General features: G+C 28.8%; 1 pseudogene; it reads left to right on the forward strand.

Annotated features, from left to right (window-relative positions):
* Positions 1–678: 678 nt before the first annotated feature.
* LOC110642162 (extracellular ribonuclease LE-like) lies at positions 679–16,420 on the forward strand (annotated as a pseudogene).
* Positions 16,421–16,906: the final 486 nt, after the last annotated feature.

The raw sequence follows: 16,906 nt of genomic DNA on the forward strand, positions 1-16,906 counted from the left end.
TTTGATCTAATACAAAATGAATATGGGCAAGGATTAAGATTAGGGTCAATTATGATCATGATGGCTAAAGAAAGAAAGGAAAAAAAAAAAATTGAAAACCAATGTAGAGAAGGAGGAACAGCTAACATATGTAATAATGAGGAAGTGGATAAATAATGCCATGGATAATATAGACTGATAAGATTGGCAGATACTCATTTTCAGAACCTTCCATTTTGGCCTATTAATACAGCTATAAACAACATATTCTCATTGAAAAAAAAAACCCTTATAAAAGAAATTAGATAAGAGTATTAGATAAAGAGTATTATAAAAAAACCCTTCCATTTTGGCCTATTAATAGGCGGCTAGAGATGCAACAACATTTTGATCTAATACAAAAATGAATCTGGGCAAGGATCAAGATTAAGGTCAATTATGATCATGATGACTAAAAAAGGAAAGGAAAAAAAAATTGAAAACTCATGTAGAGAAGGAGGGACAGCCGACATATGCCAATAATAACGAAATTGTTAAACAATGCCATGGATAATGTAGACTGATAATATTGACAGATCAATACTCATTTATAGAACCTTCCATTTTGGCCTATAAATACAGTTGTAAATAGCATAATCTCACAAAAAAAAAAATAGATTAGAATATTAGAAACCCATAATCTCTGAAAGTTGAATGAGGATGAAAGCCTACAGTTTAATCTTAATGAAGCTTTTGGCAACCCTCTACCTATCTCTCCTTTGTGCATCACAAAATTTTGATTTCTTCTACTTTGTTCAACAGGTAAATTAATCAATTAATAGTTAAGCTTCATAATTGATTTGGGTTTTTTTCTTTTTTTTAAATTATTCATATTGTGATACAAAGCAAAGTTGCTGCTACCCAACCACTAGAAAACCTGCTGCTGATTTTGGCATTCATGGCCTTTGGCCTAATTGCAAGGATGGGAATTATCCACCAAGTTGTAGTTCTGGTAATCTTTTCAATCAAACTAAGGTAACTCCCTATTCTATTATTAGATTTTTTTTTTCTTTAAACTTTATTGAGTGTATTGATTCACTATGATGAACAATATTAATGTGCACCACTTTTTTGTTATAAAATTTTTACATTTGGTTATTTTTTATATTTAATTTATTCACTTATTATAATCATTATGGCATTATAAGAGTCTATTTGATATTATTGTTTGAGCTCATAATGAGAAAAAAAAAAACTTATCTAAAAAATTAATATTTATTAAGAATCTTTAATTAAGTTATATTTTGTATTGAGTAAAAAGGAGAGGAAAATTATAGGGGAAGAGGAAAAAAAAGGAAGACAATTCTCTTATTTTGTTGGAAGGAAAAATAAAAAAGAAGGAGAAATTAAAATTGCATTTATTTTGTAAGAAGGAAAATATGAAAAGAAGAAAATTTATTTGAATTTGTATGGAAATCTATTTTATTTTTTGCCCAAATTGAGCAGAAAATAGTGGAAAGAAATACTAATTTTTTCTGTTTTCTCTCTATGCCCTTTTTTCCTCCAATAATCATTCTTTAATATAATTTTATTTATTCAATATAAGTATAACTGTAAAAATGTAATACTTTTCTTTTCTTACTTTTCTTTCTATCAAAACATGAAAAATCACTTCTTTTCCTTTTATTTTCTTTCCTTTCTATATGGATTTTACTTTCCATATAATCCCACTCACTTTTTCTTCCTTAAGTTTCCTATTTGCACAGAAATCAAAGTTGGGGAAGTAAAAGTGACGGGAATTATAAGGAAAATAAAATACCTATCGAAATGAAAATTATTATTTTCCATATTTATAAGGAAAATCTTTTCCATAGGAAAAAGAAGGAAATGAAGTCATTTATTTATTTATTTTCTATGTTTGTATGAAAAAAAAGTGAGAAGAAAAAATTATTATATTTTACAACTATGCCCATATTGAATAAATAAAATTATATTTAAAAATAACTATTTGAGGAAAAAAGGGTATAAAGGAACAATAAAAAAAAATTAAAACTTTTTTCCACTATTTTTCGTTCAATTGGGATGGAAAATAAAATGACTTTTCATACAAATTCAAATAAATTTTTTTCTTTTCAATTTTCCTTCTTACAAAATAGGACAGAATGGATTTTTAATTTTTCCTTCTTCCTTTTTCCTTCCAACAAAATAAGAGAATTATCTTTTCCTTTTTTTTTTTTCCCTCCCCTATCATTTTCCTCTCCCTTTTACTCAATACAAAATATACCTTAGTTAAAGATTCTTAGTAAATATTAATTTTTTTAGATAGTGTTTTTCTCAATATAAGCTCAAATAATAATGTCAAATAAACTCCTATAATAATCATTAAGTGAATAAATTAAATGTAAAAAATAACAAAACATAAAAATTTTATAACAAAAAAGTGATGCACCATAAATAGTTCATCGTAATGAATCAATATACTCAATAAAGTTAAAAAAAAAAATTAAAAGTCTGATAATAGAATAAGGATTTAAATTATTTTGATTGAAGGGATTACCAGAATCACAATTTGAAGGGTAATTCTCATCGTTGTAATCACAATATTTTATCAAATTATACTAAAATAAAATTAAAAATTAATTTGTAGGGGAAAAGGGCATTGAAGAAAAATAGAAAAAAAATATTGCTTTTCACTTTGTTCCCCCAATTTTAGAATGTTTCAAAATGCTATTTAAGTATCTTCCACAAAGACTTGCAAAATTTTCATTTTTTTTTTTTTTCCTTTCCTTTCTTACAAAACAAGGGAATTAAATTTTTATTTTTTCTTTTTCCTTTTTTCTTCCAACAAAATAAAGAATTTGACTTTTTTTTTTTTCCTTCTCTTACTGTTTTTCTCTTTCTTTTTCCAACTGCAAAACATTTTAATTATAACAATCTCAAAGCAATAAGATTTATGATGTGTGACTATCCATGTGATGGTATGAATGTATTTATCGTGTGAATTTATGTAATTTCTTGAAAGCCAAAAATTTGATGTGATTCAAAAAGGAAAAAAATTGAAGTTTAAAAAAAATTATTTAAATCAAATAATATTTTTATATACAAATTTTTTTAGTAGTTAAAGGGATACCCTTAAACTACTTAAATGGGGTATGCCCCTTTACTTGTTATTAATTATTAAAATTATTTAAATCAAATAATTTTTTTAAATATATATATATATATATATATATATATATATATATATATATATATATATATATATATATATATATATATTGTGTTAGTAGTAAAAGGGGTACCCCTTAACTACTTAAATAGACGGATGCCCCTTAAATAGTTCCTAATTTATTAAGTAAAATAAAATATTTCTATTAAAATATCTTTTTTTAGTAGTTAAAGGGGGTACTCTCTAAGCCACTTAATTGGGAGATGCCCTCAAATTATTATAAAATTATTTGGGCCAAATAATTTTATAGTTTTTTTCCTTTGAGCCACTCAAATAGGAAAGACACCTTGAATCATCTAAATTGATAAAAATTAATAAGTCCTTTCTATATAAAATATCTTTTTTTAGTAGTTGAAGAGGGTACTCTTTAATTACTTAAATAAGGAGATACCCCTTACGTTATTATTATTTTAATTATCAAACAATTTTTTTTTTTTTGAAGTTCTTCTATTCATTGTGCTTTTAGTGCTATGAATTCCAAAGTAAACAAATGGTCGGTTAGAAGGAATAGAAAATAAGTTCACCAAGTTAAGATTTTATCTAAAACCAAAATCCACCCCTAGTCGAATTTCTTTATTTTATTTTTATTTTTATGTGATTTTCTTGTTGAGGTAGAAGATGCATGAATAAATGTGCAGATAAGGATGACAATTTTGTGCAGGTTGTATTTTGTTAAAATTTGAGAAATGTTCTATTTTTTTTACGAAAAACTCTACTGAAATTTCAGTAAATTTGTAAGTATATTATATTTGATTTGATATGTATTAATTCTTTTGTTATTAAATTACATTTAATTGTGAAAGTGCATGTGACGCCCTTTACCCGTCTACAGTATAGCCAAGCATGAAGTGCCACATTCGGTGCCGGAGCACCCTATCTTGTTTTATCGTGTCCATTGTAAACATTTAATATCATTTAAATATTGTATTCCATGTGTGGAATTTTTTTTTTTTATATATCTTATTTCTGTTGAGACCCGGACAGAGCTTCCTCTATTTTATTAGCATCTGGCGAGTTCCACTATTATCTGTTACATATTCATAGTCATCTCACATATTTCCATATCATATTCTCTTGTATCATATCATTTACAATTGTTTATGAGATCTAAAAATGAAGTATCATCTATTGCATTCATATAGAAATTCATAGATAATAAATTACAAGTTTTCATTTCAATATCAAAGTTTAATTACAAGTCCAAAATGAAATACATCATGACTAGACATAATGAACCAAAATACTAGTCTATACATGGGCCCTACCAAAATACAAAAGACCGGTGAGGTGACTCTGGACAGTGGCAGATCTAGTCAGAGCTCTGTCAGTGCACTCATCGATCTTCTTTGCATTTCTTGTGGTGATGAGACCGATCTTCGCACTACGCGATGAAAAACCAACGCGCTAAGCATAATACTTAGTGGTGCATAATTTATAATAACAATAATTTAATAATTGAAATAATATCTGCAAATCATAATTTCTAGGTCTTTTGCATTTTTATTGCTCTTTGGAAGCAATTAACATTATCGGGATCTTTTATGATTACTTATTATATTTTAAGTCTCAATTAATTTTTATCAGTGCCCAAGAAACCTATAACAAATTATAAAAGCTGGATGCATGAATGAATACTGGTTAGACAACCATATGTCTATCTAGTATATGTCTGTCAGGCATGAGGTCAGCTGTCGGGCATGAGACCCGCTGTCAGGCTTGTAAAGCCAGAAATAAAGTAGGCACAATGGCCAGTAAGTAGGCATATAGCCTGTAGAATAATCATACCAGACATATTTTGTTAGTTCATGATTTTTCTCGGTAGGCAGTACTGCTATCTATAGTCCCTAATTGGTATACCAATTTATCCAAACTAAATAAATAAGTCTAGGTATACTATGGGCAATTTAAACATTTTTAATTATTTTAGCATTATTCACTGTTACTATTTTCTGGTACTATTCAGTGGTACCATTAATTTCATATTAATAGGACATTAGTCCCAATTTACATATTCATATCATTTTTAATATTTAATTAGCCTTATGAGTATTTTAATCACCATGTATAGCATTTTTCCCATGAACCTTTCTTTAGGTTCATTTTGATGTGTTATCTTTATCTAGGAATTTGACTAGGTTAGGATGTCTATTTGGTCACACTTCCTTCATAACAAATGCTCCTCTATGTTTAAAGTTGCAATTCAATTTTTGATTCACTGAATTTGGGGTTATAGAACTCAAGTTATGGTCAAAATACCATAACTAGTCCCTTTGCCTCTAAGCTGTCCAGAATTTATAATTCCTGGTCAATAAACTTTGACCAGTTATTTGATCATTTTATGGTCATTTTTAGACTTAGGTTCCTTCACAAGATATGTTCCTCTATGTCTTAGGGACACCCAGGTACAATTTCATAATTTTTCAAGTTTGGTATAGTAAGTTATAGTCAATGTATTAACCTAGACTCTCAATCCTATAAAGGCAATAACCAAACTTCAGGGCAATATGTTTGACCCTCTTTTTAAGGTCTTTACACTTAGAATTTGGCAAAGTTGTCTAAATCAATGTTGTAGCCCTAAGTATCATGTTTCCAGATCATATTGGCACATCTCAAATGGAATTTCTTAGTGGGAGTTATGGCCAAATGAACACATGGGTATCAAATGGCATTCTGGGTTCCACTTAACGTTTTCCAGATTTCAATTCCTAACTTTGGCTAATATTTTCCCTAGGATGCAATAGTTTATAGAGCTTGGTCAAAACATAAAAATTGTTGTGCTATGTCTTATAAAACTGTTGGCACTAGTTTCACTCAATTTACAGCTTTGGAGACCAAGTTATGAAATTTTTGCCAAAACTGGTCAAGCATACCAAAGGAACAGTATTTTGGACAATTTCTGGGTTGGCAGTTTTAGTGACTCAACTTGTGCTAACAATTTGATTTGGTTAAATGTAAAACTGGGTCAAGTGGTCTTCATGAAAAGTGTAGCCCTATGTCTAAGCTTTCCATTGATGTAAATTTTAGGTCATTTGGACTAGTATAGAGAGAGTTATGACCAAATGAACATGTACTATTCATTTGATCATTTTCTGGGTTGGCAATTTTAGTGACTGAAATTGTGCTAATAATTTGATTTGGTTAAAGGCAAAACTGGGTCAAGTGGTCCTCATGGAAAGTGTAGCCCTATGTCTAAGCGTTCCATTGATGTAAATTTTAGGTCATTTGGACCAGTATAGAGAGAGTTATGACCAAATGAACACGTACTGTTCATTTGGTTATTTTCTGGGTTTGGTGCAGGATAATTTGGATTTGGGCAGTATTTAGGTCAAGTTTTGGACAGAATTTAGGTATGGTTTCTTCATGGAAAATGGGCTATTTTGGGTCTAGTTTCACCTCCAATTGGCCTCATACCAATTGGAATCACATATTTTTAGTTATAGTTCAAAACTCATGCTGGACTCATGAGTCCTAAAACCTGCAAAAAATAAGCACTCCCAATTTCAATTTCCTCCATCTTCCTTACTTCAATTGGCATGCATAGCACTTCTATAAGCAACAATCTCAACTCAACTATAACACCCTAGGTAAATCCCACATCGGCAAAACACGGGAGAGATGCTGGGTTTATAAGTTGGCGGTTCGTAACCCCTAGTGACGCGTTTTAAAATCGTAAGGGCTTCAGCCTAGAGCGGACAATATCACTAGTGGGCCGGGCCATTACATTTGTGGTATCAGAGCCACTCCTCGTGCAACCTTGGGCGATGGTGGGGCAAACCTCAGCGAGGACGCTGAGTCCCATAAGGGGGGTGGATCGTAACACCCTAGGCAAATCCCACATCGGCAAAACACGGGAGAGATGCTGGATTTATAAGTTAGTGGTTCGTAACCCCTAGTGATGCGTTTTAAAATTGTAAGGGCTTCGGCCCAGAGCAAACAATATGTAATGGCTCTGATACCACAAATGTAATGGCCTGGCCCATTAGTGATATTGTCCGCTCTGGGCCAAAGCCCTCACGGTTTTAAAATGCGTCTCTAGGGGTTACGAACCGCCAACTTATAAACTCAGCATCTCTCCCGTGTTTTGCCGATGTGGGATTTGCCTAGGGTGTTACATCAACCAAGTCAATTTCAAGCATTTACATAAAGTCCCCACATCATATACATAAACCCTAATTCTAATCACCCAATTTACACAAACTCAACTCTTTTACACTTCTTATCATATCAACTATTTAAACATCCTTATGGAACCATTTTTCATCATTTAAAAACAGCAAACCTCACAAGATTCATGCCTGCCAAAATTAGGGTTCTTCAATTCCTTTTTATTTGTTTTCATTTTCATGGAATACTCACTCATCTCATCATTCTTACAAGATTTAAAGAAGAGAGGGAGTGGTATTTTTGCACTTACCTTGTGACCCAACTTGCAAACTTCAACTTCTCTTCTTCAAATGGGTATCTAAAGCTTCCTTATAGAGTGGGGAGAATTATTTGTGAAGAAAGCTATGGGTTTTGATGGGTAAATGAAGAGGAAATCAAGCTTTAAGCTTGATAACAATGGCGGGGAGGGAGAGACCAAGGGAGACGCAAGGAGAGAGAGAGAAGAGGAAGAAGAAGATGGTTGGTGGGGTTTTGTCTCTTGTGGGTATTTATATATATACATTTATGTGTACTTTATTGTTTTTAAATTTCATAAATCTATTTCCTTTCTTTTCTTTTCTTCTTCTTTCTCTTCTCATTTTTCAAATTCAAATTCATAAATTTAATTTATGTTAATTATTTTATTTCCTAATTTTTAATTTGACATTTAGGTCAAAATTCACCTCTAGGGGTGAAATGACCAAAATGCCCTTCATGGTACTCATCGGGTTATTTTTATTATTTTATACCAATTAATAAATTCTCTAAATTTTTCCTATATTTTCTTAACATTTATTTCTTCAATTTATGCCTCCTCACTATAGTTTAGGTGTAGTTTCAGACATTTTTTACTGTCCGAATAGACATGAGTCGTCGAAACAGTAAAATGTACGGACTACCTATGGTGAGGGCGTTACAGTGCATGTATGTTTTGTAGTTTAATTAAATTAATAAAGGTTAAGATATGGATTAATTAGTGCCAATGATGAGATCTTGATTCTATTTAGTGGGGTATCTATGAGTGGATTAAACTCTTTAGGCATTATTTGATACATTCTTTTAATTGGGGTACTGGTTAAAAGAATGAAAACCTTGACCAATATTAATTTAATTTTATTTCTGTAATTGTTAAAAAAATTTAAGTAATGGTTTACAAAGGGTACGATTGCTAAATAATTGAACTAATAAAAGTATGTTTTTTAACAAAACTGGTAAATAATAAATTTATTTGAATTAATAAAAATTAAGATTATGGTTAAATTAATATCAATGATGAGACTTTGATTTGGTTTGGTGGAAATACCTGCTAATTGATCAAACTCTTTAGGCATTAAATTAACACATTTATTTTAATCGGAGTACTGATTAAAAGAATGCAAATTTTGATTTGTATTAATCCAATCTCTTCTCTACGACATTTAAATTATGCTTAACTTATTAATAACTTTTAATTAAATTAATAAAGATTAAGATTGTGGTTAATTAGTGCCGACGATGAGACTTTTATCTTATTAAGTAAGGACCCTGCTAATGGGTCAAACTCTTTAGGTATTAATTAACACATTCCTTTTAATCGGGATACTGATTAAAATGAATGGAAGTCCTAACCTATATTAATTTAATTTCTTGATTGATAAATGAATTATGCTTCAAAAAATTAAAATTTCCTCTTATTTTCTAAAATGGCTTTCACTTTTGGCAAAATGATTCCATCTTCAGCATACACCTCTTTTAGTTTAAGCAAAACATAATTTTTTGTTGGTAAATTATTTAATGTCTGCTTTTATTTTGCATACAACTTAAATTTTAGAAAATTAAATTTTTAGTAAAGGATTTTAGATTTAATCTCATTTGACTGCAAATTTACCACTTAGGTCTTCTTCAAAAATTTTGTTTTTCTCTAGGAAATTCATCAATAATCATATTTGAAAGCTTATTTCACATTCTTATACTTTTATTTCAAAATCAATATAAAATTGGTTACCTTTTGCCATTTTATAATAAATAAAATATAGTCAAAATTCATTATTAAAATCATTTTACTTGACTTACTAGTAAGGTATTTATGTGTTCCCATATTTATGCCCTTTTTGAACAAATACTGGGAACTAATATTATGATTTAAACTCCATTAAAATTATTTGTATGAGCACATTATTAAATCTATCTGCCCTATTTAGGGATGACTGTGGAGTGCCTAACACCTTCTCTACACGTATACGGACTCCGAATCCTGAACCTTTGGATTAGAAATGGTAAACATTCTTTTCAAAATTTTTTTAAATAATAAATGGTTTTCTTTAATTTTCCCTTAAAATTAAAATGGCGATTCCTCACTTTCCACTCTGATGAGATGCCTGGCGATCGCAAAATCCTTGCAACACCCTCTACCTATCTCTCCTATGTGCTTCACAAGATTTTGATTTCTTCTACTTTGTTCACCAGTTAAACTAATCAGTTAATAGTTAAGCTTCATAATTTATTTTTCTAAGTGAAATGATTGTTTGTGATATAGTGGCCAAGTTCATACTGTGATACAAAGCAAAGTTGCTACTACCTAATCACTGAAAAACCCGCTGCTGATTGGATAAATTTTAACAACTATCCCTGAACTTATATGGTTGTAACATTATAGTCATTCAACTTTAAAATGTAACATAAAACCCCCTCAACTTTTAAATTTTATACAGTGAAATCCCTCTAACTTTCAATTACTGATTTTTTAATTAGATGCTGGTGTGAACAGATCCAGCATGATACTTAGTCAATATTTTTCTTTCCTTTTTTATGCAAAGTGTAAAATTATTCTCTCTACACATGAAAAATTATTTTCTCTATAGAGAGTAGAAGGATTCAATTTACACATGGCTTGAGAGAGGAAAGAGAAATGATGACTAAGTGTTACGTTGGAACTATCCAGATCAACATCTAACTGAAAAACCAGTGATTGGAGGTTGAAGGGATTTTACTATGCAAAATTTGAAAGTTGAGGGGGTTTTATGTTGCATTTTAAATTGAAGAACTGTAGTGTTACAACTATATAAGTTCAAGGATGGTTGTTAAAATTTACCATGCTGATTTTGTCATTCATGGGCTTTGGCCTAATCACAAGGATCGGAATTACCCTTTAAATTGTGATTCTAGCAATCCCTTCAATCAAAATAAGGTAACTCCCTATTCTATTTTCAGATTTTCTTCTTTTTTTTACTTTTTTTTTTCTGCAATTTTATTGAGTATATTGATTCATCATGATGAACAATATTACAATGCACACTTTTTTGTTATAAAATTTTTATAATATTTTTCTCAATATAAGCTCAAACAATAATGTCAAATAGACTCCTATAATGCCCTAATAATTATAATAAGTGAATAAGTTAAATATAAAAAAAATAAAAATTTTATAACAAAAAAGTGTGCACTGTGATACTATTCATAATGGATCAATATACTCAATAAAATTTAAAAAAAAATTCTGATAATAGAATAGGGAGTTACCTTATTTTGATTAAAGGGATTACCAGATTCACAATTTGAAGTGTAATTCCCAACCTTATAGTTACAATATTTTATAAAATTACAATAAAATAAGATTAAGAATTAATTTGTACGAAAAAGTGCATAGAAGAAGATTAGACAAAAAAATTAATATTACCTTTCATTCTATTCCCCCTCAATTTTAAAATGGTTTAAAATGCTATTTAAGTATTTTCCACACAAATCTTCGCAAGGTTTTCCTTTTCCTTTACGCTTCTTACAAAAACAAGAGAATTGAATTTTTATTTTTTCTTTCTATTTTTTTCAATAAAATAAAGAAATTGACTTTTTTTTTCTTTTCTTACCATTTTTCACTGTCTTTTCTTAACTGCGAACATTTTAGTTATAAGAATCTCAAAACAGTAAAATAATTTTTTTAAAGTACCTTTTTAATAATATTTAAAATAGTATTTTTTTTATTTAAAGTAATTTTAGATCAACTTTTTAACAATAATCCCGAATAGAGTCAAGCATAATCTTTGTCATTTCTCTCTGCCTATGGTGACCACTGACCAGTTCTGGTTTCAAGACTGAAAGGATTGCAGTTGGATTGAAGGGTCCTCAATTTTGTTTTTTTTTTTCTTTTCAATTTAGTCCGGTTTTGATTAAATTCGGTGATATATTTATTTTTAATTTTAATTTTGATTTGAAAGTAATAGCTCAATTTCAACATGATTCCAACTCAATTCAAATTCAATTTAAGTTAATATAATTTTAATATTTTTAATCTAATTTTAATTTTAAATTAAATTAATTCAATTTTAATTCAATTTCAATTCAGAGCTGAACCTTTACAGCCCACTTGAAAAGATTTTTTTTTATTATAAGGAAAAAAAGAATAAGCTTTTTGGTTTGTTTCTTCTCCATAAGATTGACAAGATACTCATCTCCAAAACCTTCCATTTTGGCTTATAAATACACCTATAAACTGCATAATCTCACTGAAAAAAAATACTCATAAATGAAATTAGATAAAGAGTATTAGAAGCCCATAATCTCTAAAAGTTGAATGAGGATGAAAGCCTATTGTTGAATCTTGATGAAGCTTTTTGGTAGCCTAGGTAAACTTCGTAATTGATTTGAGTTTTTTTTTTTAATTAAAAAAAAATGAAATTATTGTTTGTGATACAGTGGCCAGGTTCATACTGTGATACAAAGCAAAGTTGCTGCTACCCAACCACTGGAAAACCTGCTGCTGATCTTGGCATTCATGGGCTTTGGCCTAATTAAAAGGATCAGAATTTTACCCTTCAAATTGTGATTATGGTAATCCCTTCAATAAAAATAAGGTAATTTCCTATTCTATTATCAGAAATTTTTTTTTTTTTAACTCTATTGAGTATAGTGATTCTATATGATGAACTATTTACAGTGCATAACTTTAATTAAGGTTTGTTGTAAATCGAGGAAAAGAAAGAGGAAAAGATGAAATGAAAAAAAATTATGAGAATTTGTGTGAAAAATCATTTTATTTTTTGCTCAAATTTAGCAAAAATAGTAATAAAATAATGTTAATTTTTTTTGCTTTCCCCCTGTGCCTTTTTTTTTTCTCCGATAGTTATTTTTAAATATAATTTTATTTATTTAATATGATTATAATAGTAAAAATGTAATAATTTTCTTTTATCACTTTTCTTTTCATCAAAACATGAAAAATTATACAAATCATTTTCTTTCCTTTTCTTTTCCTATGGAAAAAATTTGTAAGGATAAATAATAATTTTCCTTTTCTGTAGGGATTTTACTTTCCATATAATTTCACGCTCTTTTCATTCTTTAACTTTACTATCTACATAGAAATGAAAATTGGGAAAAAAAAGTTATTAAAATTATAATGGAAATAAAATTTCTATGGAAAGGAAGATTTTTATTTTTTTATGTTTGCAAGGAAAAGTGATTTATTTTTCCTTACAAACATGAAAAGTAATAATATATCTTTCCATAGGAATTTTATTTTTCTTTATAATTCCAATTACTTTTTCTTTCCCAGCTTTCATTTTTATGTAGATAGGAAAGTTAATGAATGAAAAGTATGTGGAATTATATGGAAAATAAAATCCTTATAGAAAGGAAAATTATTATTTTTCCTTATAAATTTTTTTCATAGAAAAAGAAATGATTTGTATATTTTCATATTTGGATGGAAATAAAAGTGAAAAAAAAAATACATTTTTATTATTATGCTTGTATTGAATAAATAAAATTATATTAAAAAATGGCTATGTTGAATAGTATAATATAATTTTATAGTTAAATAGTATGATAGATTATTTACAATATAATTTCACAATTAGATCAATTTTATATTCAATATTGTTATCTGTAACAAAAATATACTGGTAAAATAATAATTTATTATCACATCAAATCTATTTTGCTATATATATTTGATTAAATATTTCAATTACGCGTACTTTTAATTTGAAATTTTGAATTAAAATAAAATATTTTATAAAATTAAAATTTAAAATAAATAAATTAAAAACTAATTTAAAGGGAAAAAAGACATAGAGGAAAAATAAAAAAATTAATATCGATTTCCACTCTATTCCGCCTAATTATAAAGTGGTTCAAAATGCTCTTAAAGCATTCTCTACACAAATCCTCGGAAGTTTTTTTTTCTTACAAAATAAGGGAACCCAATTTTTATTTTTTTTCTTCTTTCTTTTTTCTTCTAACAAAATAAAGAAATTAGCCTTTTTTTTTTCCTTCTCTTATAATTTTTTTTCCTCTCTTTTCTTAACTACAAGACATTTTAATTATAAGAATCTTAAAACAGTAAAATAATTTTTTAAATTACTTTTTTAATAATATTTTAAATATTTTTTTTTATTTAAAGTGATCTTAGATCAACTTTTTAAACACAATCCCAAATAGAGTCGAGCATAATCTCAGCCATTTCTCTCCGCCTAAGGTGGCCACTGTTTAGTTATAGTTTCAAGACCAAGGGGACTAGGATTGAAGGGTCCTCAATTTCGATCATGGTTTTCTTTCCCAATTTAGTCTGATTTTGATCAAATTCGGTAATAAATTTTTTTTAATAAAAAAGGAAATTTTAATTTTAGCTCAAAAGTGAACTTATCAATTAAATTGATTCTAACTCAATTCAAATTCACTTTAAGTTCATATGATTGTAATAATTTTTAATCTAATTTTAATTTTAAATTAGATTAATTCAATTCTGATTCAATTTCAATTAAGAGCTGAACCTCCACTGCCACTTGAAAAGGAGTTCTTTCGTTTGTTGAAAGGGAAACAAGAATAAGCTTTTTGGTTTGTTTCTTCTTCTTTATTATTTTATTAGGTAATCAGTATATGTCAAATTAGTTCTTTACCAACAAAGTTATTTTGTTTCGTCCCTTTCTTTTTTCTACATATATGAGAAAAAAAATTGTGAATAGTCTCTCACAACATCACACATGCCACACAAATAGACCCAGTCAAGGGCCGATTTAGAATCGGACCTAGATTAGAATTAGACCACTTTAAACCACATCATAATCGAATTGGAATTAGTTAAATTCGTCTTTGACTCAAACAAAAATTGAATTGGACGAGAATTGAATCGGACGATTCTGGACTAAATTGCCTTTTTATTTTAAAATTAAAAAAAATAAACTATTAGATTTTAATAAGCATCGGACCAGAATCTTGGGGTTTCACAGTTCTGATTTCGGGCCGATTTGAACCAGAACCAAACCAATAGTTGGGCCTATTCACATATCATTTGTTGTAAAAAAACAAATTCAGCCACCAACCCTAATTACAATTTTACATCTCATCAAATATTAATTTTTTACTTTTTTTTTTTTTATAATCAATTCCGATTGAAATTTGAACTTGAAATCTTATAATCTTAATAACAACTTCTTTCAATTAAAACTCGTTCATTATAAAACCTTAATCTGAATTTGATGAGGTTAAAATAAACAATTCCAAGACTTTAACAATGAAGGTTCCTCTATGTGATGCTAATTGTCAATAGCAATTTCATTACTTTAAAGTGATACTAGTTGTCAATGGCCATTTCATTGTTGAAATCTTTAACACCCCCCCACCCCCCCCACAAAAATCCTCTTATGATCCAATTCTCTTGCCGCCCGCCTCGCAACCGCGCCCGCCCCAACCAAAATCCTCTTATGATCCAATTCTCTTCAAATTAATGTATAGATTTCAGCCCTAAGAAGCAGTATGCAAAAGAATTGGCCAACCCAAGTGGCAATGGAGTGGCCTTTTGGTCACATCACATGAATGGGACAAGCATGGCACATGCTCTGAGTCAGTTGTTGACCAACATGACTACTTCAAGGCAGCCCTTGACTTCAAGAAGCAAGTAATTCTCCAGCCTCTTAAGAATGCAGGTGAATCCTAATACATGTCAATTTATATCAAGGCAGCCCTTGACTTGAAGAAGCAAGTAATTCTCCAGCCTCTTAAGAATGCAGGTGAATCCTAATACATGTCAATTTATATAAATTGTTTGTTCTTATATAAGAAAAAGCTTAACAGCTACTATCTCTGCCCCATTTCAGGTGATGTTTAAAACAATTTATTTTTATCCCACTTTATTTGTTTTTTTAAAAAATAAGAAAATATTAATTTTTTTTTCTAATTTTACCTTTTTCTGTTGTTGTTACCTATGCATTTATTTGTTCATTATCACCTTTCTCTATCTTAATTAAATACAAAGATACTTGAGTCAATTATTAGTATTTTTTTTTATAAAAATGAGATTATTTCATTATTTCTTTATATATATATATATATATATATATATATATATATATATATATATATAAATGAGATTATTTCATCATTCTCTTAATTCTTGTACAAAAAACTTAAAAAAAACTTGAAATGGGACGAAGTGTTATATTAAATATTTGCTATGAGATTCATGCAACGTTAATTAAGATGTGCATATGTTTAAAATAATAAGTACTCCCTTCATCCATTTTTATCTTTCGCATTTGGGGGTTTTTTTTGGTCCAAAATTATCCATCACATTTAGAAAATCAAGGAGTATTAACTATTTTAATCAAATAAATATTTATAAAATGAGTAATTAGATGAGATAAAGAATAATTTAATCAATTACTAGTATATTTTTATAAAAATGAGATTATGCAATTATTTCTTTAATTACTGTGTAAAATCAAATACGATAGATATAAATGAACAGAGGTAGTATCTTGATTCTGCACAATCTCATAGCAAATATTTAATTTAAGGTTGTTGAAATCATTCTAATATAACCAGTTTATAGTAGTTGTACCCAAGATTATATAATAATTCTCATTTAACAGTAAATTAAAAACTAATGTAATAGGAATAGAGCCAAATGGGGCAACATATAGCTTGAGCAGCATCAAGAGTGCAATACAAGCAGCAATAGGCTATACTCCATGGATAGAGTGCAATTTTGATGAATCAGGCAACAGCCAGCTTTACCAAATTTACTTATGTGTGGACGCTTCTGGATCAAACCTCAATGAATGTCCAGTGTTTCCAAGTGGAAAATGTGCCTAACAGATTAAGTTCTCTATCTTTTAGAACATCAATTTGCCAATTGCTTTTCATTCACGAATTCTCACTTTATTCCTGTCCTTTATTTGTATCTCTAAGTTGTTGGGAATCTCACGTTTGAAAGTATATGAAATGAAACAAATGGTTGGATTGCAATATTGAATTGGCTAGTTATTTTAATGTATAAAATAATTCAATTATTTACATAAACCCATATTAAAATGAATTAAAATTTAATTTGCTCAGCACTTGCCAAATTAGGTTGTAGACTTCAGCCACCCATAATATTTGATACTAACCACCCAAAATCTTAGTCAATTAGTCAAAATTGTGTCTAGCGTGGCAATCAAAAAGTCACAATTATATCCAGTGTGGCAATAAAAAATCCAGACAGTATTTAGAAGGTCAAGAGTCAAAACCAAACAAAATAAGATCGAACAAAAACCTTTATTCACCCAACAAGGCAAACGAAAGTTATACCGAGCAGCAACTACGCCAATTAGAGCCTGGATC

This window comes from Hevea brasiliensis, unplaced genomic scaffold, assembly GCF_030052815.1.
Source record: "Hevea brasiliensis isolate MT/VB/25A 57/8 unplaced genomic scaffold, ASM3005281v1 Scaf102, whole genome shotgun sequence".
In the NCBI taxonomy this organism is placed as follows: Eukaryota; Viridiplantae; Streptophyta; class Magnoliopsida; order Malpighiales; family Euphorbiaceae; genus Hevea; species Hevea brasiliensis.